Below are 27,485 nucleotides of genomic sequence, written 5' to 3'. Positions count from 1 at the left end.
CAAATACCACACTTACCACCACACACACCAAAATAACTACCACGCCTACCACAACAAGTATCTCACCTACTATCACACCTACCGCTCTTACTACCACATCTACCACACTTAATACGACAAATACCACACCTAGTGCTATTACTGTTACTGCTTCACCTACGACCATCACTACTATCATCACTACGACCAACACTACTACCACAACAACTACTAATACTACAATACCACTACTGCTCCTACTACTGCTACCACTATTAGTAGTACCAGTACCATCACTACTTCAACCACAACCGCCACTACCACTACAACAATTACCACTACTACCACTACGGCAATAACCACTACTACTATTACCACTACTACAGTTACCACTACCACCATTACTACCACCATTGGCGTAGTTTGAGAGAGTGAGAGAGTAACTTTGTCAACAGATGCAAACTGTGTGTCTGGCATCTGACAAGGGGTGAGTTTATTGAGAGAGAGAGAGAGAGAGAGGCGTAATCTAGGACTGTGGTTAACGACAAACTCACCTCGTTAGGGCCCCATATATTACACACAGCCGAATTCTTACCCTTAACCTGATTGCCTGCCAGTACACACACACACACACACACACACACACACACACACACACATTCTCCTCTCTCTCTCTCTCTCTGGCTTCCTTCCATATTCAGCACTCTACCTATCTTCATCATTCTCCTCTTGTCTTCCTATTCCTCCTCCTCCTCCTCCTTCACTACATATTCCTTGGCCATCCTCCTCTCCTTCCTTCTACTTCTTCCTTGTCCCCTTTCTTCTTTATACCTTCTTCAGTTCCCTTCCTCCTCTTCCTCTTGTTTAGTCCTAGTCTTCGTCCTCTTCTCCCTCAATCATTCCATTATTATTTCATCTCCTATTCTTTCTACTTTTTTCTCGTCTTCCTTCTCTTTCTTTTAAACATTTACCTGTCTTCATCTTTTGCTCCTCCTCCTCCTCCTCATCGTCTTTATCTTCCTCTTCTTCCTCGTTCATTTTTTTTTCTAATTCCTCTTACTTCTTCATCTCCTCCTCCTCCTCCTCCTCATCCTCATCATCATCATCATCATCATCATCATCTTCTTTCTCATCGTTTTCACCTTCCTCTTCTTCCTCCTCCACATTTTTTTCTCCTCCTCCTCCTCAGCCAGGCCTTCAGTCACAGTGGGGCCATTCCGACCTAACTTTTGCTCCTTGTATGACCGAGACTGAGGAGGAGGAGGAGGAGGAGGAGGAAAGAGCAATGGTAGAAAAGGGAACATGAGACTGGGAAAAACGAACAGTAAGTGATGATGATGATGATGATGATGATGATGATGATGATGATGATAATCAACTGTCTATCATATGGAAACCATTCCAGGCCCCATCCGGCTTGGGCGCCTTAACCCACCAGACATTATTATGGTTATATGGTTACCACCCAACGTAGTGATGGCTGTCTGGATTACAGGAAACAGTTTGGCTAGTCACTCAAGGTGCGGTCACTTGTAGGTACAGATACATTGAGTGAGTGGATGGTGGGTGACCCCACCAACCCAATTATAATGATAAAAAATAATACAGTATAATAAAACTATAAAAATATATATCCAAAACAACATGTAATAAAACAGAAAAAAAAAAACGATAAAACAAACAAACTTGCCTATCAACACTCACCAGACACAGGCGAGGATCAGTCTCGTACCTGAGGGAAGAAACAAGAAGGTTTTATACACCGGCATATATCTAAATATAATTAATTTTTATTTACTTCACAATGTATGGAACAGTTGCCTCAGACCCAATAGTCCTCCTCCTCCTCACCACATGCAGTAGTGTGTGTGATATCACCATATTTTGTTTGGGCAATGGGTTGAGTCACTATGTACTGTTAGCCATGTGATGATAGAAAAAAAAAAAAAACAATCCTATACAGTATTACATACAAAAACGCACATATACTGAGAATCAGTAGGTTACCTGCATGTTATTTTTTCGTAAACTTCGTCCTATTTTGGTGTTGCTGCCCATTGAGTCCAGTAACATGCCCTGTACATGACTAACGGAGTGGGAATAACAGAAATCCATTACAAAGGCAGTCACCAGCCTGACTGTGACAACTGCCAACCAGACTCTTGCTCATTACGTGTGTTAGTCAGTGTGGGGTGTGGCCACATGTGCAGCCAGGCAACATGCAATCCAACACCTCATACTGAACACCAAATATATCGCTGAAGTCTCACGTGATGCTTGTGTTGCCGTCCTTAGTTGAGTGACAGATGCAGCAATCGTGTGTGTGTCACCTGACCTCCAGCTGTGACATGGACCCAAACAGCACAGTGTCAGTCGTGTGTGTGTCACCTGACCTCCAGCTGTGACATGGACCCAAACAGCACAGTGTCAGTCGTGTGTGTGTAACCTGACCTCCAGCTGTGACATGGACCCAAACAGCACAGTGTCAGTCGTGTGTGTGTCACCTGACCTCCAGCTGTGACATGGACCCAAACAGCACAGTGTCAGTCGTGTGTGTGTCACCTGACCTCCAGCTGTGACATGGACCCAAACAGCACAGTGTCAGTCGTGTGTGTGTCACCTGACCTCCAGCTGTGACATGGACCCAAACAGCACATTGTCAGTCGTGTGTGTGTCACCTGACCTCCAGCTGTGACATGGACCCAAACAGCACAGTGTCAGTCGTGTGTGTGTCACCTGACCTCCAGCTGTGACATGGACCCAAACAGCACATTGTCAGTCGTGTGTGTGTCACCTGACCTCCAGCTGTGACATGGACCCAAACAGCACAGCGTCAGTCGTGTGTGTGTCACCTGACCTCCAGCTGTGACATGGACCCAAACAGCACAGTGTCAGTCGTGTGTGTGTCACCTGACCTCCAGCTGTGACATGGACCCAAACAGCACAGCGTCAGTCGTGTGTGTCACCTGACCTCCAGCTGTGACATGGACCCAAACAGCACAGTGTCAGTCGTGTGTGTGTGTCACCTGACCTCCAGCTGTGACATGGACCCAAACAGCACAGTGTCAGTCGTCAAAGTAACCAGTTGGGTTAGGCCTCTGGACCAGCCTATAGTTCTTTCACCTTAACTTGGCCAAGACTTTTTTTCCTTTTTTTTTTTTTTTTTAACTTACTTCACTCAGCAATGACAGACAAAGAAAATACTGAACTCTACATCCTTTCCACAGCACTTCTTTGTGACTAGCATCGTATTCTAGTGCTAACCCATTCTTACATCTCAACACTCAAGATTGACAGATAACATTTTTAGGCCAAGTTACAATAAAAGGAGTATAGCAACTAGGTGACGACAAGACATTCCACGAGTAAATTTATGCTGAATTATCCCACCTTCCAGCACCAACAAGGCATGTGAGGGTCAAGGCAGGGCAGATTTAGCTTAGTGGTTGTGCTTGTGTAATTGACGGATCCATTTCCAGTGGCACATGACCTAAGCTTCCCCACAGACACAAGACAACCACGAGTGTCACTTCCACCAAGAGCATATCAGCAACTGGCCTTATTTATTGACATTATCTCACAGGCAACAATTAGTGACTAGAGGGAATTGCAGTGTTTACTTTGATGTTGTGTGAGTCCAGGATTACACCAAAGTTTTGCAGTATTAAGAAAAAAAAAAAAACATGAACTCAGCTCTATAAACTCTTATTTAAAAGTATACATCGATATATAGCTACAGGTAAACAGACAAATGTATATTATCTGTAACAAAGGTAGACAGACGGACAGATGGGTATATTCGTATTATTGGACAGATATAAGGATATGAGACCCAGTTAAATACATTTCATTATTTTCATTATCAAAGGTAAAAAATAATGATTAATTTTCCTACATATACTACATCTGCCTCATCAGACACACGCACGCACACACACACACACACACACACACACACACACACACACACACACACACACACACACACACACACACATTATTCACTAAACTTTTCAACTGCATAAAAAAATCACAAATCAAATATATAACAAGTAAAATATTATGAACTCTATAAAGTACCGTATAACAAATTCTCAGCATTAAACTGAATAATACACCTCTATAATAAATAACAATAACAAATAACTATAACAATAACAATATAATAAATCAGCGCACACACCAAAGTATCTGTATATCATGTACGTATTAAAAATGACGTACACAGAAGGATGTGGAATAATTATAAAAATATTCGTATCTCTAAAACCGAAAAAAAAAACTGCCACACAATTATTAACTCACTTTATCAACTAATGTACGCTATATTCTCTCTCTCTCTCTCTCTCTCTCTCGCATATCTTCACGCATACCTTAACATTCTCACATTTTCTCTTCCTTCCACATTTCCTCCCTTCCACATTCCTCTTCGTAACTGTCATTTTCTCTCGTTTTCACATCTCTTTTTCTCCTGTTAATCATTTTTTTCCCTTTTTTTTTTAATGCTTTGTAAGCAGTTTTTCTTTGCATTTTATATTACAAGGAACTCTCTCTCTCTCTCTCTCTCTCTCTCTCTCTCTCTCTCTCTCCCTCCCGTTTGTGCAGTGATGCCTTACTCTCAGTCTGACACACGACCCGGCCTGGCCCAGTGGCATGGTACGGTCTTTTAGGGTCTTGAGAGGGCTGGTAAGGGCTGAAGGTGGGCTGGGTAGAGCTGGTGTGGGCTGATGGGGGCTGGTGGGGTCTTGAAAGAGTCTGATTGGGCTGAGGCAGATATAAGAGGGCTGGTGGGGTCTTAAATGGGCTTGGTTGGACTGAGAAGGGCTGAGACAGGTGTAAGAGGGCTGGTGGGGTCTTGAAAGGACTTGGTAAGGCCTGCTTGGGTCTAGGGAGGGATAGTGAGGACTGTAAAGATGGAGGTGAATGTAAGATGTCTCGGGAGGACCTGCTATTAGGACTCCATATTATAATTACAAATCATAATAGACAGATAGATAAATTGATAGATAGAGAGACAGATAGAAGCAGGAAGTCGGACGATGAGAAGGTACTGTGTCTGCAAGAATCGAGCGATGCTAAACATGCTTACACACTCTTAACTCAAGGAATGCTTTATAGGCACACGACAGCGCCTTGTGACCATACACACATACAGGCTTCTAGAACTTTCCAATCACAATGGACACACGTGACACAACCCCTGCTACACCAGAATTTAGGAAAGAGAGCTCAGAAGGAAGCTAGCCATAGAACAGACAGGTCGCAGGGAGAAGGGCTTAGCAACTTGAGAGAGAGACAGAGAGAGCGAAACAGGTAGATAGCTCCCGGGACTCTACTTTATACTTCGCTCTGTGTGAGAGACTTGTTAATATTTCCAAGACAAATAAAAATAGTTCCATACTATTCTTTACCTCTCCTTGTCATTGAATGACAAATGGGAAAGAAGATTATATACTTACAAACCTACTCAAGTATAACAACCGCTCGTCCACAAGTCTAATATATATATAACTTCTCTACAACCAAATACAAAGCCTTTATATGACATTTGGTGGCAGCGGTGGGATACGAACCCACGCCTCCGAAGAGACTGGTGCCTCATGTTTAAGTTCATATCAGGCAGTGGGTGGAAATGTTTGTGTGTATGATTGAGAATGGCGTAGTGATTGATGGTGGATAAAGTAGACATGGCTGGTGTAAATACCGCACAGTAACTACAAACGATATGTAACAATTATGTAACGACAAACGATTGCATTATGTTACACTTGCTACAATTATGTAACTACAAACGATATGTAACAATTATGTAACGACAAACGATTGCATTATGTTACACTTGCTACAATTATGTAACTACAAACAATATGTACCATTTGTGTAACAGTTGCATTAACAAGATGTAACTTTTATGTAACTTTAACTACAATTATGTAACTACAAACGATATGTAACAATTATGTAACGACAAACGATTGCATTATGTTACACTTTGCCAATTATGTAACAGTTGCATTAACAAGATGTAACTTTTATGTAACTTTAACTACAATTATATGGCCAAGACACTTATGTAACAGTTGCATTAACAAAATGTAACTACAATTATAAGGCCAACACAATTATGCATTACCACAATATTTTGTAACAATTCATAAAATGTTACAATTATGTATTACCACAATGTTAGTACAATATTATAAGTGATACAACTATAGCACAATTCTGTATTACCAGTATCATCATACAAGTTAGGTGAAATATTAGACATTACTAAAGTGATAACTCAATATGTAATGTATAATCTAGCAGTATTACCATTGCACAATTATATGCTAAGCTAAGGCTTAGGAAAGGGAAGAAAGGGTCTACTAAAGGGCTACTGTGGGCTGAGAAAGGCTGAAGGATGATTTAATAGGGCTAACGGGAGGTAGTCGGGGCTACAGAGGGTTAAGCAGGAATGTAAGAGGACTTGGAGAGGGTCTGGCCAGAGGTAAAGAGGAATAAACAGCACAAAAAATAAGGGTTGATAACATCTTGAGAGGACTAGGAAGGGCTGGGGAAGGCTAGGGAGGGCTGGGAAGGATTACGGAAGAATCTGGGAGGGTTAGAGAAGGATGGAGGGATGTGGAGAGGACTGGAGATGGTTACGGAAGGTTGGGAGAGGTTTGGGGAGCTGATGGGTGTTGTTGGGGTTTTGGTGGGGTTGTTAGAGATTACTGGGGGTTTAGGTAAGGAGGGGGGTTGGTGGGATTGGGTGAGAGGTACTGAGGAGTGGGAGAGGGGTGGTGGTGGTGGGGGAGAAGAGAAATGGGTTTGCACTTAAGGGACATACACTGAACTGAAACATGATTGTGTGTGTGTGTGTGTGTGTGTGTGTGTGTGTGTGTGTGTGTGTGTGTGTGTGTGTGTGTGTGTGTGTGTGTGTGTGTGTGTGTGTGTGTGTGTGTGTGTGTGCGTGTGTGTGTGTGTGTGCTGGACAGGGCCGTAAGGGAGGATTTAGGAGGTATAAAGGCTAAACTTGAGAGAGAGAGAGAGAGAGAGAGAGAGAGAGACAGACAGACAGACAGACAGACAGACAGACAGACAGAGACAGAGACAGAGAGAGAGAGGAAAAGATTTTAAGGCCGAAGGGGTCCAGAGAAGATTTACTAGGGGTCATTTTTTGTAAACGTTTGATTCTGGGCATAGGCTTAAATTCCGTTCCCTGAGGCCCAGCAGTCCTCCTACGTACTATACACCTCCGCATGTCACCATTTCACGTTAACACCCACCGTCCATACTGAATAGATGCTAGGGCTGTCTCATACAGGACTGGTGTATTGGTATTAGCGGGAGTGTTTTTACGACATGTCGGCGGGTGTTATGGTAGATCAGTAAAGTCTTAAGGAAATTCAGATCCTTACATTGTTCCCTGCCCCAGCCGCTCCCCCCCCCCCATGGCTGATATGGGCCTGTATTGACATCTGTTAAGGAAGCTCCCTAACACCTTTTCCTAAGATACTTATTTTGCTTATTACATATTACTGTCCTAATATCGTCATACTCTGCATAGATAACGTGCAAAAGGCTATTAACCAGCCATATCCAAAAACAAATCGCAAGGAAGAGGTGCTAGGGAGCCTCCTGTACAGGCGAGAACATGTGCCACGGACTGGCTGAGGGCTGGACAGGGCTGCAGACAACATCCTAAGGGATAGAATGGACTGGTTAAGGAGGATAGAGGATTTGCTAAGGGATAGTGAAGGATGATTAGTTTGAGAAGGTTGTAAAGTGGTAATAAGGATGCATCAGAGTGCAGGTGTGGTGGATAGATAGACAGACAGATAGACAGACAGATACGGTAGATGGACAGATAGACAGATACTGTAGATTGATAGACAGAGATCGACATAGACAGATAGGTGCAAGGACAGATTTTATTAGGCAGATGGAAACGGATAGATAGATAGATATACATAGATTTGATTAAACACACAGACAGAAAGCGAGAGACAGAGATAGATAGATGGACAAATAGGCTGACAGACAGATGGTACGGCTAGGAGAGGAAGGGAAGGATGAAGGTTAAGGTACAGTGGATAGATGTAGAAAGATAGGTAGACAGACAGATAGATGGATAGATAGACGGAGACAGACTGACTAAGAAAGATAGATAGCATGATTGGGGAAGGGAGGGAGGGGTGAAGGTGTGAGAAAGAGATAGATAGATAGATGGGCAGAAAGATATAGGTAGGTAGACAGACAGATGGGTGGATGTAAACAGATATAGACAGGCAGAAAATGAGTGACTGAGGCAGAGAGATGTATGAAATGACTGGAGGGAAGGAGGGAAAGAGGAAGGTGGAGGTAGGGGAGGTAGACACACAGAGGTAGACACTGATTCACAGATACATATATTGACACTGATAGATAGGAAGATAAATAGATAAGGCGGGAGAAGGCATAACCTGATGGACAGAAGAACAGATGTGCAGTATTGTCAGTTAGAAATATGGATGGGTGGATGGAGGGTTGGATGGAAGGATGGATGGATGGGGAGATGGAAGAAACCTGAATGAATGATGGGAAGGAAGGAAAGAAGAAAGGTTGAGAGGATAGATGGAAGGAGAGACGGGTAGATACAGTGAATGAAAGAAGGGATGCAAAACTTGGGAAGGATGGAAAAAAATTGATAATAATGAAAAAGAAGAAAAGCAAGAAGACGATGGAACAAAGGAACGTAAAACATGAAAGAAAAGAAGGAGGGAAATAAAAACAGAAAAGGAAGAAAGTAAAGAAAGAAAACAGGAGAAAGAAAGGAACGAAGGAAACAACGAAAAAACAAAAAAGATGTGTCTCCTTAAACAGATAAAACACCAACGAGAAAAGGCGGAAGGAATGACGAGGAAGGAAGGAAGGAGGGAATGATGGAAGGAAGGTAGGAGGGAGGGAATGAAGGAGGGAAACAAAGGAGAAACAAAGCAAGTAGAGAAGAAAGAACAGGTAGAACAGGCAGACGGGTAGACATATAAACTGACAGATGGAGCTGAGAATAAAAAAAGGCATAGAAGGGAGGGAGAATGAATGATAGAAGGACGGAACATTACAAAGGTGGAAAGCTGAAAAGTTTGCCATCATGGTCTTCAAGTAGGATCATAAACTCAGGGCGTTTTAAATGGATGGATAGATGGATAGACAGACTGAATAGATGGATGGATGGATAGATGCACGGATGGATGGAGAGATACATGGATGGATGGACAGAAAATAGGACTGATGGATGACTGAATGGATAGCTGGATGGATGGATGGATGGATGGATGGTCGCTCGACTGATGGATGACTGGATGGATGATTTAATGGATGGCTCGATGGATGGATGACTGGATGGATGGATGGCTCGATGGATGGATGATTGGATGGCTCGATGGATGGATGACTGTTTGGATGAAGGAATGGATGGCAGCATCTGTGGATGATTGGATGGATGGATGAATGAGTGGCTCGATCGACGGATGACTGGATGGATGAACGGATGGATAGATGGGTAGATTAAACACATAGACTGGACACCCAAATCGAATTACAGACAGATATATTCAGACATAAATGAATGACGAAAACACAGATATGAGCAGACAGAGGATGGATGGATAACCGAAGCAGATGGACGTAGTGGATGAATGGATGGAAAAAAATAATGGTAAAATGTAGGAAACAGATAATATAGGCTGATGGACTGCCAGCTAGACCGATAGATGGACTGATGGGAGATGGAAGGAAATTGGATGAATGGTGCACATACAAAGAGATACACATACAAAGAGATACAGATACAGACAGACAGAGATAGATGGATAAATAAGGACTGACGATACAGATATATTGACAGATGGACAGACCCTGACTGACTGATTGACTGACTGATAATGACTGACTGATTGATAGACAAATGTACTGATGGATGGATGGATGGTTAAGCGAGTGGATGGATGGAACAAACAGAAAGAAAGATAAACAAACAGACAGAAAGACAGATAAAACTAGAGAACACCCAGAGAGCGTATACCTTCGCCAACGCCACTGTCACCAATACTAATCAGGCAGTAGTTTTCAGGCCATGCCACGACAAAAAGCAGGACGGTATCAGTATTCCATCAAAAAAAAAATCATTACCGTTTAGTAGACATTTAAAAAACTCGTAAAACTGATCTATCTTGCAAGATTTAAATAAAAAATCCTGGATCCGCATCTGGATCCGGACCTGCCTCAAAATCTGAACAACATTTCATTGACCAATGGGCTGCCCCTCCAGAAAATTTCATCGAAATTCGGCATTAACTTTTAGAGATATTTTGAAGACAGACCAACAGACAGACACGGGTAATTACATAACCTACGCCTGAGCGGTGGCTCAGCCGGTAGAGAGGTGGCCTGCAGTCCTACCGGACCCAGGTTCAAATCTCCGCTGGGGCAGGGAACAGTTTAAGGATTTGAATTTCATTAAAAAAAAAAAAAAAAAAAAAAAAACAGACTTTACTGATGTACCAGAAGACCCGCCGACATGTAAAAATACCCCCGCTAATACCAATACACCAGTCCTGTATGAGACAGCCCTAGCATGTATTCAATATGGACGGTGGGTGTTAGCGCCGAAGTGGTGACATGTAGATGTGTATGGTATGTAGGAGGACTACTGGGCCTTGGGAGCAGGCTATGAAGCCTATGCCCAAGGTTGGACAAAAAAAAAAAAAAAATCGTTGGCGTAGATAAATACTGAGGGAGAGAAAAACAGATGGCAGGGAATATGAAAAGACAGTCTGGTAATATCTTGAGCGATTAGCAAACCACCAGACAACACACAGAGGGACACACCCAGGAACCAACTGCAAGAACAAATTACCTTGAGCGATTAGCAAACAACCAGACAACACACAGAGGGACACACCCAGGAACGAACTGCAAGAACAAATTACCTTGAGCGATTAGCAAACAACCAGACAACACACAGAGGGACACACCCAGGAACGAACTGCAAGGACAAAATTATCGTGAGCGATTAGCAAACATTCACACAACACACAGAGGGACACACCCAGGAACGAACTGCGAGAACAAAATTATCTTGAGCGATTAGTGAAAAAGTTACTACATGACAGTATTGTGATACCAACTCTAACGTATGGAAGTGAAGCTTGGACGTTGTTGGAAAGACACAAGTCAAGAGTGAGAGCAGTGGAAATGAGTTATTTAAGAGGAGCCTGTGGAGTCACATGGAGAGACAGGCTGACGAATGAGGATATAAAGGAGCGTTGTGGTGTGGATGTGGATATGATAGGAAGCGTTACGAGGAACACACTGAGGTGGTTTGGCTATGTGGAGAGGATGGAGGGTGAAAGACTGACGAAGAAAGTGTATGTGAGTGAGATGGAGGGGGGAAGAGGGAGGGGGAGGCCGAGGATGAGATGGAGGGATGGGGTGGAGAGGTATATGAGAGAGGGGTGTGTGAGTTGGGAGCAGGGCAGTGAAATGGCGGGGGACAGGGCGACTTGGAGGCGATTTGTTTGTGGCCACCCCAAACGAGATTGAGGCGTCTGGCAATAGATAGATAGACAGATTAGCAAACAACCAGACAACACACAGAGGGACACACCCAGGAACGAACTGCAAGACAAAAATTAACACAAAACACTGGACACATGTGGAGAAAACCCCAGCGAAGGTTTGTGAGAGATGTAAAAACACTGTACTGATTAAATGGAGTCAGAGAGAGAGAGAGAGAGAGAGAGAGAGAGAGAGAGAGAGATGCAATAAATCAGGAGCGGAATAAACGGAAATGAAAAATAGACTAAACAGATAAAGAACGCCAACTTGTCCGACATAAACACACACACACACACACACACACACACACACACACACACACAAAGGTCTGTGTTTTTGTCCACAGAGGAAGCCTTGGAACCTGATACTGAATACTGGAAATGCAGAGGCGAGGAAAATATTGCAAGAGGGTTTGGAGGAGGAGGAGGAGGAGGAGGAGGAGGAGGAGGAGGAGGAGGACGACGACGACGACGACGACGACGACGACAAAGAAGAAGAAGAAGAAGAAAAAAAAAAAAGAGGAAGAATTGACAATATTACTTGCATAAATAAAACCTGAGAGAGAGAGAGAGAGAGATCGTGTGTGTGTGTGTGTGTGTGTGTGTGTGTGTGTGTGTGTGTGTGTGTGTGTGTGTGTGTGTGTGTGATATTCATGTATATGTTTGCGAGTCTGAAACAACCAAACACAACTGAGCAAAAAAAAAAAAAAAAAAACGAAAGAAAAAATATTACTACTCAGAAAGCATGCCTCTCATCTCCATTCTCATTCCTTCCCACCTTCCTGTCTCACTTTTTATTTTTTTCCCTCCTACTCCTGCGCTCCAAATTCCTCCCTTGCCTCCTATTTTTTCCTATTTTTTTCTCCCTTTTCAACTGCTTTCCTCAAATTATTTTTCCCTCTGCCTTCATCCTCTCCACCGTCCTCCACTTCCTCCTCCTTCGTACCTCCTTTCTTCAGCATAGACTCAGTTGAGAATGGGCTACCCCCTTTCATACTCCCTTACACACACACACACACACACACACACACACACACACACACACACACACACACACAGACGCACAATCTCTCTCTCTCTCTCTCTCTATTCCACAGGTTTACCTGATTAAGGTGTAACATACAAACATTTGGCTGTCACGCTGTCCAGGTGTCATGTCAGCCTGTCAAACATCAACCACATTCAAATCCTATGTATTCACTTCCTCCCTATATATTTCTTGTTCCAGTAAGAGGATTGTGTTTAGTTTAATAAGTGAAGACTGTCGTTAATAGGGATGAATACTACAGGTTATTCATTCTACCTCGAGACGTCTTTATGCAGATTATGGAGAGAAATCAGGTTGTGATAAGATTAGTGGAGACAATTACTATCTTGTTACTTCACACGGTCCCTAACAAAGTTAAACCAGATTTTGGAAAGGTTTTATGTTTTTAACCCGGCACTACACACGGTTTCTACAAAGTTAAACCTGATCGAGTGGATGTTCTACCTTTTTAAACTCGTCGCTACACACGGTCCCTCCAAAATTACACGAAATTGTGTAAATGTTTTATCATTTCTGCCCGCCACTACACACGGTCCCCGCAAGAGTTAAATCAGATCGCGAGGTTTTCGCAATTTAACCCATCATTACACACCGTCCTTCTAAAGTTTAACCATAGTGTGAAGAAGTTTTCTTGTTTTTTAACTCGTCACTACACCCAGGGTTTCTTGAAGTAAACCAATCTGTCATCTTTTTAACTTGTCATTACACAGGGTCTCTCCAAAGTTAAACTAAATCGTCTACAGGCTTTACTGTTTTAACCCTTCATTACACAGTCTCTAAAATAGGAACACAAATCTTGTAGAAGTTTTATCTTTTTACTCCGTCACTACACACGGTCTCTCCAAAGATAAACCAATTCATCTATTTAGCTCATTACTACACACCGTCCCTCCAAAGTTAAACAGATCGTCATCAGTTTAACCCGTCATTACCCACGGCCCCTCCAAAAGTAAACCAAACTCTATAGAGGTTTTATCAGTTTAACCTGTCATTACCCATGGCCCCTCCAAAGGTAAACCAAACTCTATAGAGGTTTTATCAGTTTAACTCGTTACACACAGTTCCCCAAAGGTAAACCAAACTCTATAGGGGTTTTATCAGTTTAACCCGTCACTACACACGGCCCCTCCAAAGGTAAACCAAATCATGCAGAAATTTTATAACTCGCCACTACTGACGGGCTCCACAAAGTTACACCTGCTCGTGTCAGTTTCGTGGATAAAATAAACCTGACCTGCTCGGGCTGTAGGAACTGACTGGATGACTTAAACCCGCATATTAATGTTGTGTTTATGGTGATGCAGCTGTGTTTGCTCGACTTGGACCCCCTGTCTGTGTAACTAAGACTGGTTTGTGTTTATCTGACGGAACTGGGCCACTGTCACCACCTGCACAGTAAACACTGGTGGCATGACATTCGCTGAGCCTTAGTTATGAGGTAGGAATAAATATCCTTGGCGTCCCACCCTGCCTGAAACCTGGTCCGGGCGAAGGTCTACCACTGGGGACAGTTTTAGCCTAACACGCCTTACATAAACCCTACACCCCATTCCCCAAAACAGCACAGTGAGTGAGTGGGTGAGTGAGTTAGTGAGCGAGTGAGTGAGTGAAAGAGTGACACAAGTAAAGACAAGCATTATATTTAGCCTTCCTGTTCGTTACGGGAAAAAAGGAAAGGCTTATCGAATAGCTTTTTTGATCAGCCGTAATTGGATGATTGGAGGGATGGAGGGAAGGATGGAAGGAAGGAATGGAGGGAAGGAAGGATGGAAAGATAGTGTGAGGAAATGAGGAAACGGTTACGAGAGAGAGAGAGAGAGAGAGAGACAGAGAGAGATACTTGATTATCTTTCACCACATCTTAATCTCTCCTTTCTTTCACCTTTTAGTCTTTACTTACTTCCTCCATTTTTCCTCCTTTCCTTCCTCTTTTTGCTCACTATATTTATCTTTTATTTCAATTTTTCCATTCTTTCCCATCTTTCTGCATTTCTCTTCCTTTTTCCCCACACCATTGCCTCTTTCCTTCCTCCTTTTTGCATTTACCCATTCCATTACTCTTTTCTCTTTGTCTTCTTCATTCCACTTTTCATCTTTTTGTCAAGCTATATATTTGGCTACCCATTTATCTACCTCTGTTTCTTCATCTATACCTATATATATCAATTTATATCTATCTATATACGAGTCAACTTATCTAGTAGTCAACACCACCGCTTCTCTACCTACTTTCCTTGTTACATGTCTGTCTATCTTCTGGGGTGTATACAAGAATGGCTTTCTTGCTGTCTACCTAACTACCCACCTTTGTACCGGTCTATCACAAGGCAATTCACTGACTATAACTGTCCAGCCACTCAATTTCTTAAGTAGAAATAGCCCGGATATATGTTGAGATTACAGAACCTTAGAACACATAGAGAAAAAGAAAGGGTCACATGTAGATCACAAGTCCAACACGCTACCACCAGACCACCTTGGCTGCGCTGTCTATCTGTCTTCTTACATAATTCTCATATCACCCTGTATTTCTCTCACTCAGTTACCCACTTACCTCTTTATTATACACAACTACCTAACTGCAAGAACATGTATCATGTGTAATTGTTCCTTCACCTACCTATATACTAAAAATTTATCAGCCTACATTGCTAGAAAAATATAAACCCTCGTAAACTCCTTTCTTCACTTTCCTGCCCAACAAAATACCGACCGACAAGATGATACGGGTAACATAATGTCCTGTAATTCTTCGTTTACAAACCTTATACAACACTCCTTCGTCACCTTGGTCCCTTCGTTGTCACCCTCACGCCCACTCCAAGCCACACAGCTCTTGATTCCACTCCTAATATTCCCGTTCTTATCTTCACACGCGCAAAAACACAGAAAAAAACACGGACATCCATCAGTCAGACTAAACAGGCAGAGAAGAGTCGGTCAGACGTTCACTCTCTCCGGGAAACAGCAAAACGTATCCTGATGAGTTTGCCATTCATTATTTACGTCATTTAACAACGACTAAGAAACAACAGTACCGTCGCTTTTCCTGTCTCTTTACTCCCATAATTAAATCGTCATTATAATCTGCCTCAACACTTTCTAGAGAAACTGAGGATTAGTTTGTAAAAAATGAGCTTGATATTTATTGACGGCATCAGAGTACACATTTCACGGTACCCTCCACACAGCTCAGTTGTTAGATCTCTTAATTAACCCTGGCTAATTACAGCCCTCAAATGACACCTTCACCATTAATTATGATGTACAATTACAGAAGTTACAGAATAAGCGGTATAGTTGTAACATTTAATAAACCATCTTTTCCCATACGCATCCAGATTTCACACATCTCCCCCACCCCCAAACCAGCCCCTCCCACCTCCCCCACCCTTCATCCCCCACAGACCCTCCCCCCCTCCCATTACTCTCCCTCTGCTACATCTGCGCAGCAACCCCTCTTATGAACCTGTGGATTTGACTGACGATTTGTTTGTAAACGTCATGACACTAATTAAACGCACAATTAAGCAACATTGTGAAGTGGCTGAATGTATTTATAATTATATCATTAGATTTAGATTTTTCGTCTTCATAATTATATTCATCGTTATTCCTCCTTACCCTCCACCTTCATCTCGCCCTCCTACTCGTCTCCCCCTTCCTTCCTTCACCTGACTACCTTCTACTCCTTCACCATGTCTCTCTCTCTCTCTCTCTCTCTCTCTCTCTCTCTCTCTCTCTCTCTCTCTCAGATCAGATGACATGCTACATCCGCGGGAAATACCGTAGTCACTTGTTTGTCAATAGGAGAGAGAGAGAGAGAGAGAGAGAGAGAGTTACATAGATACACAGACCATAAAGGGCTTACGGTCCCAAAGAAGTGGTCACACCATAACATTAAAAGTAATTCTTAACCTGTCACAAGAGTATTAGAAAAGGGTACTTCAGCAAATATTAATAATAATGAAATTAATAATAATAATAATAATAATAATAATAATAATAATAATAACAACGATGATAATAAAAATACTTATACTAATAATAACAATAACAACAATAATAATAATAATAATAATAATAATAATAACAATAATAATAATAACTAATAATAATAAAAATAATAATAATAAAATAATTATAAGATGAAGATTACTAGTAGTAGTAGTAGCAGTAGTAGTAGTAAAACCAAGGGGGATAAGTACCCACAGTGTTCCTGACTCACTCCATCTTAAGCCTTGTTCACCTCCCCCTCCACCTCCCTCCCCCTGATCCACTTCATTTAATTACTTCAGTCCACTAAAATCACACCTCCACCCCGCTCCACCTCGCACCCCCTCCTCCACTTCTTAATCCCACTCCCCCCACCCTCACCTCCACCCCACTCCACTTCATACCCATTCCTCCACCTCATTAATTACACCCACCCCACCCTCACCTCCACCCCACGTCCATCCACCCCACCCCCACCTCCACACTAATTCCACCCACCCCACCCCCACTTCCACCCCAAGTCCTCCCACCCCACCCTCACCTCCACCCACTTCACCTCCTCCACACTGACATGGCCGGCGCTGCCCCTGACAAGGGTTTGGGGTAAATTATTATATATTATTATTACCAGTCTCTCTCTCTCTCTCTCTCTCTCTCTCTCAATATCATCCCTCACCCCTCCTTTCCTCCTTTATTACCCTCTTCCTATCCCTCTCTTTCTCTCCCCTTCTCCCTCTTCTCCCTCCCCCTCCCAGTCTTCTCTCCCCTCCCCTTATCTGTCTCCCCCTACGTCCCTGTTCACCCACCAGTACAGTTAGGGACCTGCCTGTAAAATTTATGGTTGTGTGGCGTATTGTAGGGAAAGAATGACACAGCGACAACTTATTATCTGCCTCTGTTATGCCCGTGTACTTGATAGGCAGTGACCTTTATTATTATTATTATTATTATTATTATTATTATTATTATTATCTGCCTCTGTTATCCCCGTGTACTTGATAGGCAGTGACCTTTATTATTATTATTATTATTATTATTATTATTATTATTATTATTATTATCTGCCTCTGTTATGCCCGTGTACTTGATAGGCAGTGACCTTTATTATTATTATTATTATTATTATTATTATTATTATCTGCCTCTGTTATGCCCGTGTACTTGATAGGCAGTGACCTTTATTATTATTATTATTATTATTATTATTATTATTATTATTATCTGCCTCTGTTATGCCCGTGTACTTGATAGGCAGTGACCTTTATTATTATTATTATTATTATTATTATTATTATTATTATTATCTGCCTCTGTTATGCCCGTGTACTTGATAGGCAGTGACCTTTATTATTATTATTATTATTATTATTATTATTATTATTATTATTATCTGCCTCTGTTATCCCCGTGTACTTGATAGGCAGTGACCTTTATTATTATTATTATTATTATTATTATTATTATTATTATTATTATCTGCCTCTGTTATGCCCGTGTACTTGATAGGCAGTGACCTTTATTATTATTATTATTATTATTATTATTATTATTATTATCTGCCTCTGTTATGCCCGTGTACTTGATAGGCAGTGACCTTTATTATTATTATTATTATTATTATTATTATTATTATTATCTGCCTCTGTTATCCCCGTGTACTTGATAGGCAGTGACCTTTATTATTATTATTATTATTATTATTATCTGCCTCTGTTATCCCCGTGTACTTGATAGGCAGTGACCTTTATTATTATTATTATTATTATTATTATTATTATTATCTGCCTCCGTTATCCCCGTGTACTTGATAGGCAGTGACCTTTATTATTATTATTATTATTATTATTATTATTATTATTATCTGCCTCTGTTATCCCCGTGTACTTGATAGGCAGTGACCTTTATTATTATTATTATTATTATTATTATTATTATTATTATTATCTGCCTCTGTTATCCCCGTGTACTTGATAGGCAGTGACCTTTATTATTATTATTATTATTATTATTATTATTATTATTATTATTATCTGCCTCTGTTATCCCCGTGTACTTGATAGGCAGTGACCTTTATTATTATTATTATTATTATTATTATTATTATTATTATTATCTGCCTCTGTTATCCCCGTGTACTTGATAGGCAGTGACCTTTATTATTATTATTATTATTATTATTATTATTATTATTATCTGCCTCTGTTATCCCCGTGTACTTGATAGGCAGTGACCTTTTTTATTATTATTATTATTATTATTATTATTATCTGCCTCTGTTATCCCCGTGTACTTGATAGGCAGTGAACTTTATTATTATTATTATTATTATTATTATCTGCCTCTGTTATCCCCGTGTACTTGATAGGCAGTGACCTTTATTATTATTATTATTATTATTATTATTATTATTATTATCTGCCTCTGTTATCCCCGTGTACTTGATAGGCAGTGACCTTTATTATTATTATTATTATTATTATTATTATTATTATTATTATTATCTACCTCTGTTATCCCCGTGTACTTGATAGGCAGTGAACTTTATTATTATTATTATTATTATTATTATCGGCCTCTGTTATCCCCGTGTACTTGACAGGCAGTGAACTTTAGCCGTATCATTATTATTATTATTATTATTATTATTAGTATTATTATTATTACTATCAATATTATCTTCATTATTGTTAATATTGCTTTTGTTGTTGCTGCTGTTATTATTATTATTGGTAGTATTAATATTATCCCATTTCTTTTTCATTTTCTTTTCCGCTTCTTCTTCTTCCTCTTCTTCTTCTTATAATTATTATTATCTGCTGTTTGCAGATGATACTGCACTGGTGGCTGATTCAGAGGAGAGATTGAGACAGTTGGTAGAGGAGTTTGGAAGGGTGTGTGAAAGGAGGAAATTGAAAGTAAATGAGAATAAGAGTAAAGTGATGAAGTGTACGAGGTTGTTAGATGGTAGGGGGATGAATATAGCTTTGAATGGTGAGTTGCTTGAGGAGGTAGAGTGTTTTAAATATCTAGGGTCACATGTTGCTGTGGATGGAAGAATAGATGCAAAAGTGAAGTTTAGAATAAATGAAGTAGGAAAGGTGCTGGGAGGAATGAAAAAAGTGTTTAAATGTCGTTCGCTTAGAATGGATGTAAAGAGAAGGCTGTATGAGGGTGTTGTGGTACCGACTGCGTTATATGGGGCTGAAACATGGAATATGGGTTTAGCAGAGAGGAAATGTTTGAATGTAATGGAGATGAGGTGTCTGAGGAGTATGTGTGGAGTGACGCGTATGGATCGAGTGCGAAATGATGAAGTGCGAAGGAGAACTGGAGTTGTTCGGGAGATGGCTGGTAGAGTTGAGCAGAGGGTGTTGCAATGGTTTGGGCATATGGAGAGAATGGATAATGAGCGATTGGTGAAAAAGATAACTAGATCTGATGTGAGAGGTGTAAGGCTGAGAGGAAGACCACGAATAGGATGGATGGACAGTGTGAAGAGAGCGCTGGATGCGAGAGGGATGTCTGTTGAGCAAGGAAGAGTGGCTGTGCGTGACAGAAATAAATGGAGAGAAATTGTGAATAAGTGATGACGCAGCCCTGAGGGGATATTCTCCCGCATTTGGTCTGATCAGCTAGTCAGGTCAGGTGCGGGTAAGGGGATGGGTCTGTTATGATGTGGCAGGGGTAAACCAGTTCTGCTGTCGGGCCCTGCTGCGGATGTCACTGATTGCATTGCCCAGTTGACCCTTGTGCGGTGTGGTGCGGTGAGGATCTGTCCGTTCTCCCCTTTGAGGCTAAGATGCGAATGAATGTGTTTGAATAGATGAGTAAATGGAGAGTGAGTCGTCCTGTCTCGGCTACCTCCCTTTCCTTGGGGGAAGCAGCCTAGGTATATAGATAGATAGATAGATCATCATCATCATCCTTCCACTGTCTTCACCATCCCTTTATTCCTCTCCTCCCTCACCACCTCCCCTTCTCCCCCCACCCATAACCCCATCAAATAAAAGTAGATGCTTCCCCCCCCCCCATCTCTCGTGATACGAGTATATAAGATTTTAAGTCCATTTGCTTCCCGGCTGGAGCTGCTGATGCTATCCTTGTCACATTCTGAATTTATCACTCACTATCACTCGCTCACTCACATAGTCCTATTCTATGGCTTGCTTTAATATTCTCACTCGCTCACTCGTGTTTTCATTGATGTTATTACCATTACTGCTCATCTGGCCATATTTTCACTCACTGTTGTTATTGGTCTCTCTCTCTCTCTCTCTCTCTCTCTCTCACACACACACACACACACACACACACACACACACACACACACACACACACACATACACGCAAGGACGTACGCACGCACGCGCGCGCATAACTGCTCATAGCATTGTTGTCACTGACACTAACTGCTTTCTCCCACAAGCTCATTTCATTTCTCTCTCTCTCTCTCTCTCTCTCTCTCTCTCACACACACACAGACAAACACACACACACACACACACACGCACACGCTCGCGCGCGCGCGCGTAATTGCTCATAACATTGCTGTCACTGACATCTACTGCTTTCTCCCACGTACTCATTTCATTCTCTCTCTCTCTCTAATAACCCAGCTTTAATCCATAACTGAGCATGTTCACGTCTGAAATATGCACAGAATTCACGTTTTTCATTTACGGAGAGAGAGAGAGAGAGAATAAAAGTTTGGTCTCACTCTGTACCCAACAAGTGTCTTAAATGCCACCTTCACCCCTTCCCTTCCCACCTCTGTCTCCTCCTTCCCTTCCCATCTCTGTCTCCTCCTTCCCTTGCCACCTCTGTCTCCTCCTTCCCTTGCCACCTCTGTCTCCTCCTTCCCTTGCCACCTCTGTCTCCTCCTTCCCTTGCCACCTCTGTCTCCTCCTTCCCTTGCCACCTCTGTCTCCTCCTTCCCTTGCCACCTCTGTCTCCTCCTTCCCTTGCCACCTCTGTCTCCTCCTTCCCTTGCCACCTCTGTCTCCTCCTTCCCTTCCCACCTCTGTCTCCTCCTTCCCTTCCCACCTCTGTCTCCTCCTTCCCTTGCCACCTCTGTCTCCTCCTTCCCTTCCCACCTGTCTCCTCCTTCCCTTCCCACCTCTGTCTCCTCCTTCCCTTCCCACCTCTGTCTCCTCCTTCCCTTCCCACCTCTGTCTCCTCCTTCCCTTCCCACCTCTGTCTCCTTCTTCCCTTCCCACCTCTGTCTCCTCCTTCCCTTCCCACCTCTGTCTCCTCCTTCCCTTCCCACCTCTGTCTCCTCCTTCCCTTCCCACCTCTGTCTCCTCCTTCCCTTCCCACCTCTGTCTCCTCCTTCCCTTCCCACCTGTCTCCTCCTTCCTTACTATCCTTCTTTTTCTTTTGTTATTCCTCTAAGTCATTGTCTTTATCCATTCTCTTCGCACCATCTGTTCTCTCCCTCTCATTCTCTCCTGCCTCTCTTCTAACTTCAGTCATTTTCTCTTACACGTTGGTTAGCGTTATTTTTTTTTTAATTGGACAGATAGCCTCGTCATGGGCCAATAGGCTTCCTGTTACCTGTACTCTGTGTGTACTTCTAATTACTCTCTCTCTCTTTATATATATATATATATATATATATATATATATATATATATATGTTTCCTATCCCCTCTCTTCTCTTCTTTTCCCGTTTCTACTTCGTCGCTTCTCTCTCACTCTTCTTTCCCTTTAATTCCCCCTCTTATTATTCCACTTCCCTTTCCTCTTTTTATCCTCTTTATCTAAAAGAGTAGAACGAACAGAGAAAGACTTGTTTCCTTAGGGAGGGGACGGAGAGAGAGAGAGAGAGAGAGAGAGAGAATGGAAGGGGGGCGCATGTGAAAGAGGGAGAGAAGAGACATGGGAGATGAAGAGAAGGGAGAGGAGAGAGGAAAAGCTGGAGAGGGAAGGAGGTTGACGACTGAAAACGAAAAACAGAAGGAAGAGGGAAAAAAGGGGAAGGAGATGGGTAGAGAAGGAGAGGGAGGGTGATGGGGAGAGGGAGGGGGAGCACTGGCAAGACAGAGGAAGAAGTGAAAGGGGAGGAGAGAAGAGGAGGGAAAAGGGGAGGTGACGGGAAGGGAAGGAAAGGGAGAGAAGAGGAGATGGTGGAGAGACGTGGTACCCAGGAGGGAAGGAGGGGAAAGGGAGGGGAGGGGAGAGGAAGAAGTAGCGAAAAGGAGAGGAGAGAGGACATAAAAAGAGGGGGAAAGAGAGGAAATGATGAAAAGGAGAGGAAGAGAGTAAAAGAAAAAAGAGAGGAAGAAGAGAAATCTTAAAGACAGGGAGGGGAGAGGGAAGGGGAAGAGGCACTGAGAGACGAAGGGTGAGAGGGAGGGAGATTGGAAGGGTAAATGGGAGGGGAAGGGGAAGGCTGAGGGCGAAGGGGATTGGAGGGGGGACTGGGAGTGGGACTGGGGAAGGAGTAGAGGAAGGGAGGATTGGAAGGGGGTAGGGGAGAGGGACTGGAGGGGTGACTGGGAGGATGGGTGGGGAAGGGGGACTAAGATTGGGTTTGCGGCAGGGGAGGAGGGGGATTTTGAAGGGCAGGGTGAGGGATTTGAAGGAGGTAGGTCACAGGGGGATTGGGGCAGGGGAGAAGGAGAGGTATTGGAAGGGGAAGGGGAAGGGGAAGGTTTTTTTTTTTTTTTTTTCCCGGCCTATCAACCATTGGGGCCGAAGCCCCTGGTTATTAAGGCCATTTATATATATATATGTATATACATTTAAACATATATACATATATATACAAACATATATATATACATACATACACATACACACACACACACACACACACTTCCATGCATACATACAGACACACTTTCATGCAAACGTACATATATATATAATAATTTTAATCTTATTTAATTTTTTTTTGTATTTTTATTTTTTTTATTTTTTCTTAGTTTTATATTTTTTATACCTTATATTATAAAGACAAACTAATCTAAAGACCCTAAAATTAATCACCTAACAGACAAATCGCTAACCTATACTAAATCCTACAGAGACAAATAGCTAGACCTACACTAATGGTAAAAATACCTCGACTAACAGAACACCATCGACTGCAGATATGTAATGCCTTTCTACATTACATACCTGCACTTATCACCTGGTGACTGTCAGTCGAGGCACAACCTAATATAGGGGACATCAATATATGAAAGGGAACCAGACGAGTCAGGAACATTTCCATATACGTCAGCTGTCGTCCCTAATTAGAATAACTTAAGCAAGATAATATAATGTATTTACATAATTTGTACAGAAAGTGAAGAACCTCGCCCAGCAGACCAGGGGAAGGGATTTGGAGGATATGGGTATATGAGTGGGACTGAGGAATGTGTGATGGAGAGGGATTGGAGAGGGAAGGGTGAGGGATTGGAAGAGTGAGGGAAGTAAGGATAATCCAGGCTGTTAGTCAGCATTACTCTGGCGCCTTCATCACTGTGACGAAAGACGAAGGAGGAAGAAAAGTAGGAGGAAGAAGGGGATGAAGAGGAAGGAAAGAAAAGAAAGGAGAGAAAGAAATTAGGCTCCAAAAGTACTCTAACAAAATGGAAAGCATTAAAAAAATCAACAGATACAAAACAATTACAATATGTTGAATAATAATAATAATAATAATAATAATAATAATAATAATTAGTGGTAAGTGGGGATGCCTATCATCCACTCACTCTATCGGATACGATTATGTGAAGCTACAGAACGTGGTGAATGTTTTTTTTGGCGAATCCGATAGAGCTAGGATTCCGGGGGCTTGAATGATGAGTGAATGGAAGCGTGGCCCATTGGACTGGGCAAAATTGGGCTGTCTGGACATTGCTACTCCTCACCCTGCCCTGTCGTGGGAAAAAAGGTCCGGATGATGATGATGTCAATAATAATAACTATAATAATAATAACACAGACATCACAGAAGATAAATCCCGAACGAAACGCAAACAAGACACGGAATCCAATCTCTCTGGAAAAATGGAGCGCGTTGGAATCAGCTGATAGGATGTAAACAAACATCAGCTGATCGCGTGTCAACATGGCCGCCGCCCCTCTCGTCCCCTCACCCTTCATCATGAATATTGAAAAGCGTCCACGTGGAGTTCCGGTGTGAAATGGATGGTTTGTGGATAACTGTAAGTGATAAAACTTAATGATGACTGTAGTTTCAGATGGTGGCAAAGAGTTAAATACTGTCTTCCCTTCAGTTCGATATCTTTTTCATATTCCTCATGCCACCAACAAATGATATTATTCAACTTAGGAGTGTGTACAGGGTCCACGCCGGGCTAACACTACAGGATGGACCATAAACAGCGCTCCACCAGACACATTGATATCTGGTGTGTTGCAAGGACGGCTCATTCTGCTGATGTGGGTGTGGTTGTGGCAGTGAGAGTAAAAATCAAAGCAAACAGCAGAGAATAAATGATGCTGGATAGACACTGATAATGGTGACTAGGCCGTCCCTGCAACACAAGAGAAATCGCCCAATGGAGTGGAAAGACAGCGTTATATATGAACTACCCTGTATCCTGCCACAACACAATTACTCTAAGGCATAATTTTTCCACATGAATAATTCAAACTACTGCTTAAAGAAAGTTAAAATGGCGCCACATTACACTGAAAAACAGAACAGGTGGAGATATCTGGCAACCTCCCCTCTCTTGTTTACAGGATCAGGTTGCAATTCGGCCTGGATGAGAGGAGGAGAATTCGGCCCGCTGAACTCCACATTATCTCCATTCAGTCTATTCCCTATCCTTGTCATTGGCTTTTATTTCCTATCCATGTCAGTCTTCACTCTTGCTGGTTATCTACACATTTTTTTATCTTCATATACATTTCTAATATTATTAATTAACTTCTCCATTCAAGTTATTCCCTCTCTTTGACTATCTTCTCTCTTCCTAATGCCAACTCAGTTTCTTCCTTTTTTCAATACATTTTTTTGTTTTTAATTATTTATCATTTTCAATAAATTAATGAGAGGGAGAAATCAAGAATGAGGAACATAAAAACACAAAAGCTGGAGAAATATCTATTATATGGGAAATAGGACTATCGTAAAAGTAACGAGAGGGGCACTCACTGGAGCGCATCCCTCCGACACTGGCAACGTAGTTTCCAAACCACTCTTCATAATGGGTTAGGTTTTGTCATCATTGATTAGGGTTTCGCAAAAAGTGTTTTCTGGAAACATTACGATGGAAGAATTTAACAAAAAATGGATCAAAATGATTTGGAGAATGTGGGGTTAATGAAGATGATGATTATGGTGATGAAAATGACCTGAGTGATGATGATGATGATGATGATGATGATGATGATGATATTTCTGCATCTTTTTTTTATGATGAAAATAACGATAATAATATTGATGATGGTCATGATTATCATGATAATAATAATAATAATAATAATACGAAGAAGAAGAAGAAGAAGACGAAGAACAACAACAACAACAACAAAACCACCATCAGCACTATCACCACAAGCAACAATAATAATGATAAAATAATAATAATAATAATAATAAAATAATAATAATAATAATAAAATAAAACCACCAACAGCACACACCACAAAAAACAACAAAAATAGTAGTTGTAATATAATAATAATAATAATCTTTTCATTGCAACGCCTCACAACCTTCCCATGTCTGAAGGAATAGATACACAAACACAATCCCATTTACCTTTACAAAAAAAATAATAATTACGCCACAAAAATGTAAACCAAGTAGTACACCAAACTTTCACACACACAGGGGAGTCAAAAGTTTGTGTTAATGGGTGAAGTTATTATCACTAATTGTCTTGGAGTAAGTTTGTGAGCGTAAGTTACAGGGAGACTAAGGAGTATAAACGACGAGGGATACTCTTGTCAATTCCACGCTTTTGGAGTTAATCTCGTACTGGTCAGACTAATGGGCACAGTCTGTCTCACTCCTGCCGTTCTACAACTACGAACGAGGATATGACTGGCTATAATAATGAAAGCATCTTTTTTTTTTTTCAATTTTGATATTTGCGAAAAAGACTCGGATGTTTTGGTACAGTCTTGGTTTATGATTATTTATTAGGAATTTCTTCCAGGTTTACACAGGATATGTCAGTGTACCTATATTAGTAACGTGTCCAAACATACCTTTATATTAGAAAAGGCAAGATTTAGTAAAAGAACATAGTGTCTTTTGGTGGAAGTACTGGCCAATGCAGTGGAGTTTGGGCGGGGTGTTGTCAGAATCAGGCTGGGCGGTTCGGTGGGTTCGGAGTCTCGGTTTCGGGATGGTCATGTCAACAAACAGTCAGGAGGTTTCGTTCGCTTCGCTACATCCTGTTTTCACGACGTCGGATGTAACTAGATCTTGGAATGGATTTTATTATTGCTCGGGGGCTGGGGAAAGGGAGGTTACACGTTAGATCGCCACTGTTATGGTTCGTTACTGATCCTTAACGTGGAAAATCCGGCACGGTAGTGTACAGGGCTGCATGTTATTTCTATTGAATCTCAGGCAATGTAAACGCGACCTGCAAGCATCAAATCTGAAAAACATTATGAAAAGTTGTAACCTTTCATATTTGCCACGGACTCCAAAAAAAAAGCAACATCCGGTCTCACTATGCAGTTATATTTCGCAGCACACACACACACACACACACACACACACACACAAATATCGTCAGAGCAAACAGTATCGGTAACGGGATCGAGCCAGAGAGAACGAGCTATACGACTGGAACGATATTTGCCATTCTCTCTTTCTCTCTCTCTCTCTCTCTCTCTCCCTCTCTCTTCGTTAATTTTAATATAGCCTACAAACAGACATGCATACTTACATTCGC

The sequence above is a fragment of the Coenobita brevimanus genome, chromosome 68, assembly GCF_032717465.1.
Source record: "Coenobita brevimanus isolate Jiangsu-jjx chromosome 68, ASM3271746v2, whole genome shotgun sequence".
Taxonomy (NCBI): Eukaryota; Metazoa; Arthropoda; class Malacostraca; order Decapoda; family Coenobitidae; genus Coenobita; species Coenobita brevimanus.
Note: the sequence above shows the minus strand (reverse complement) of the source record.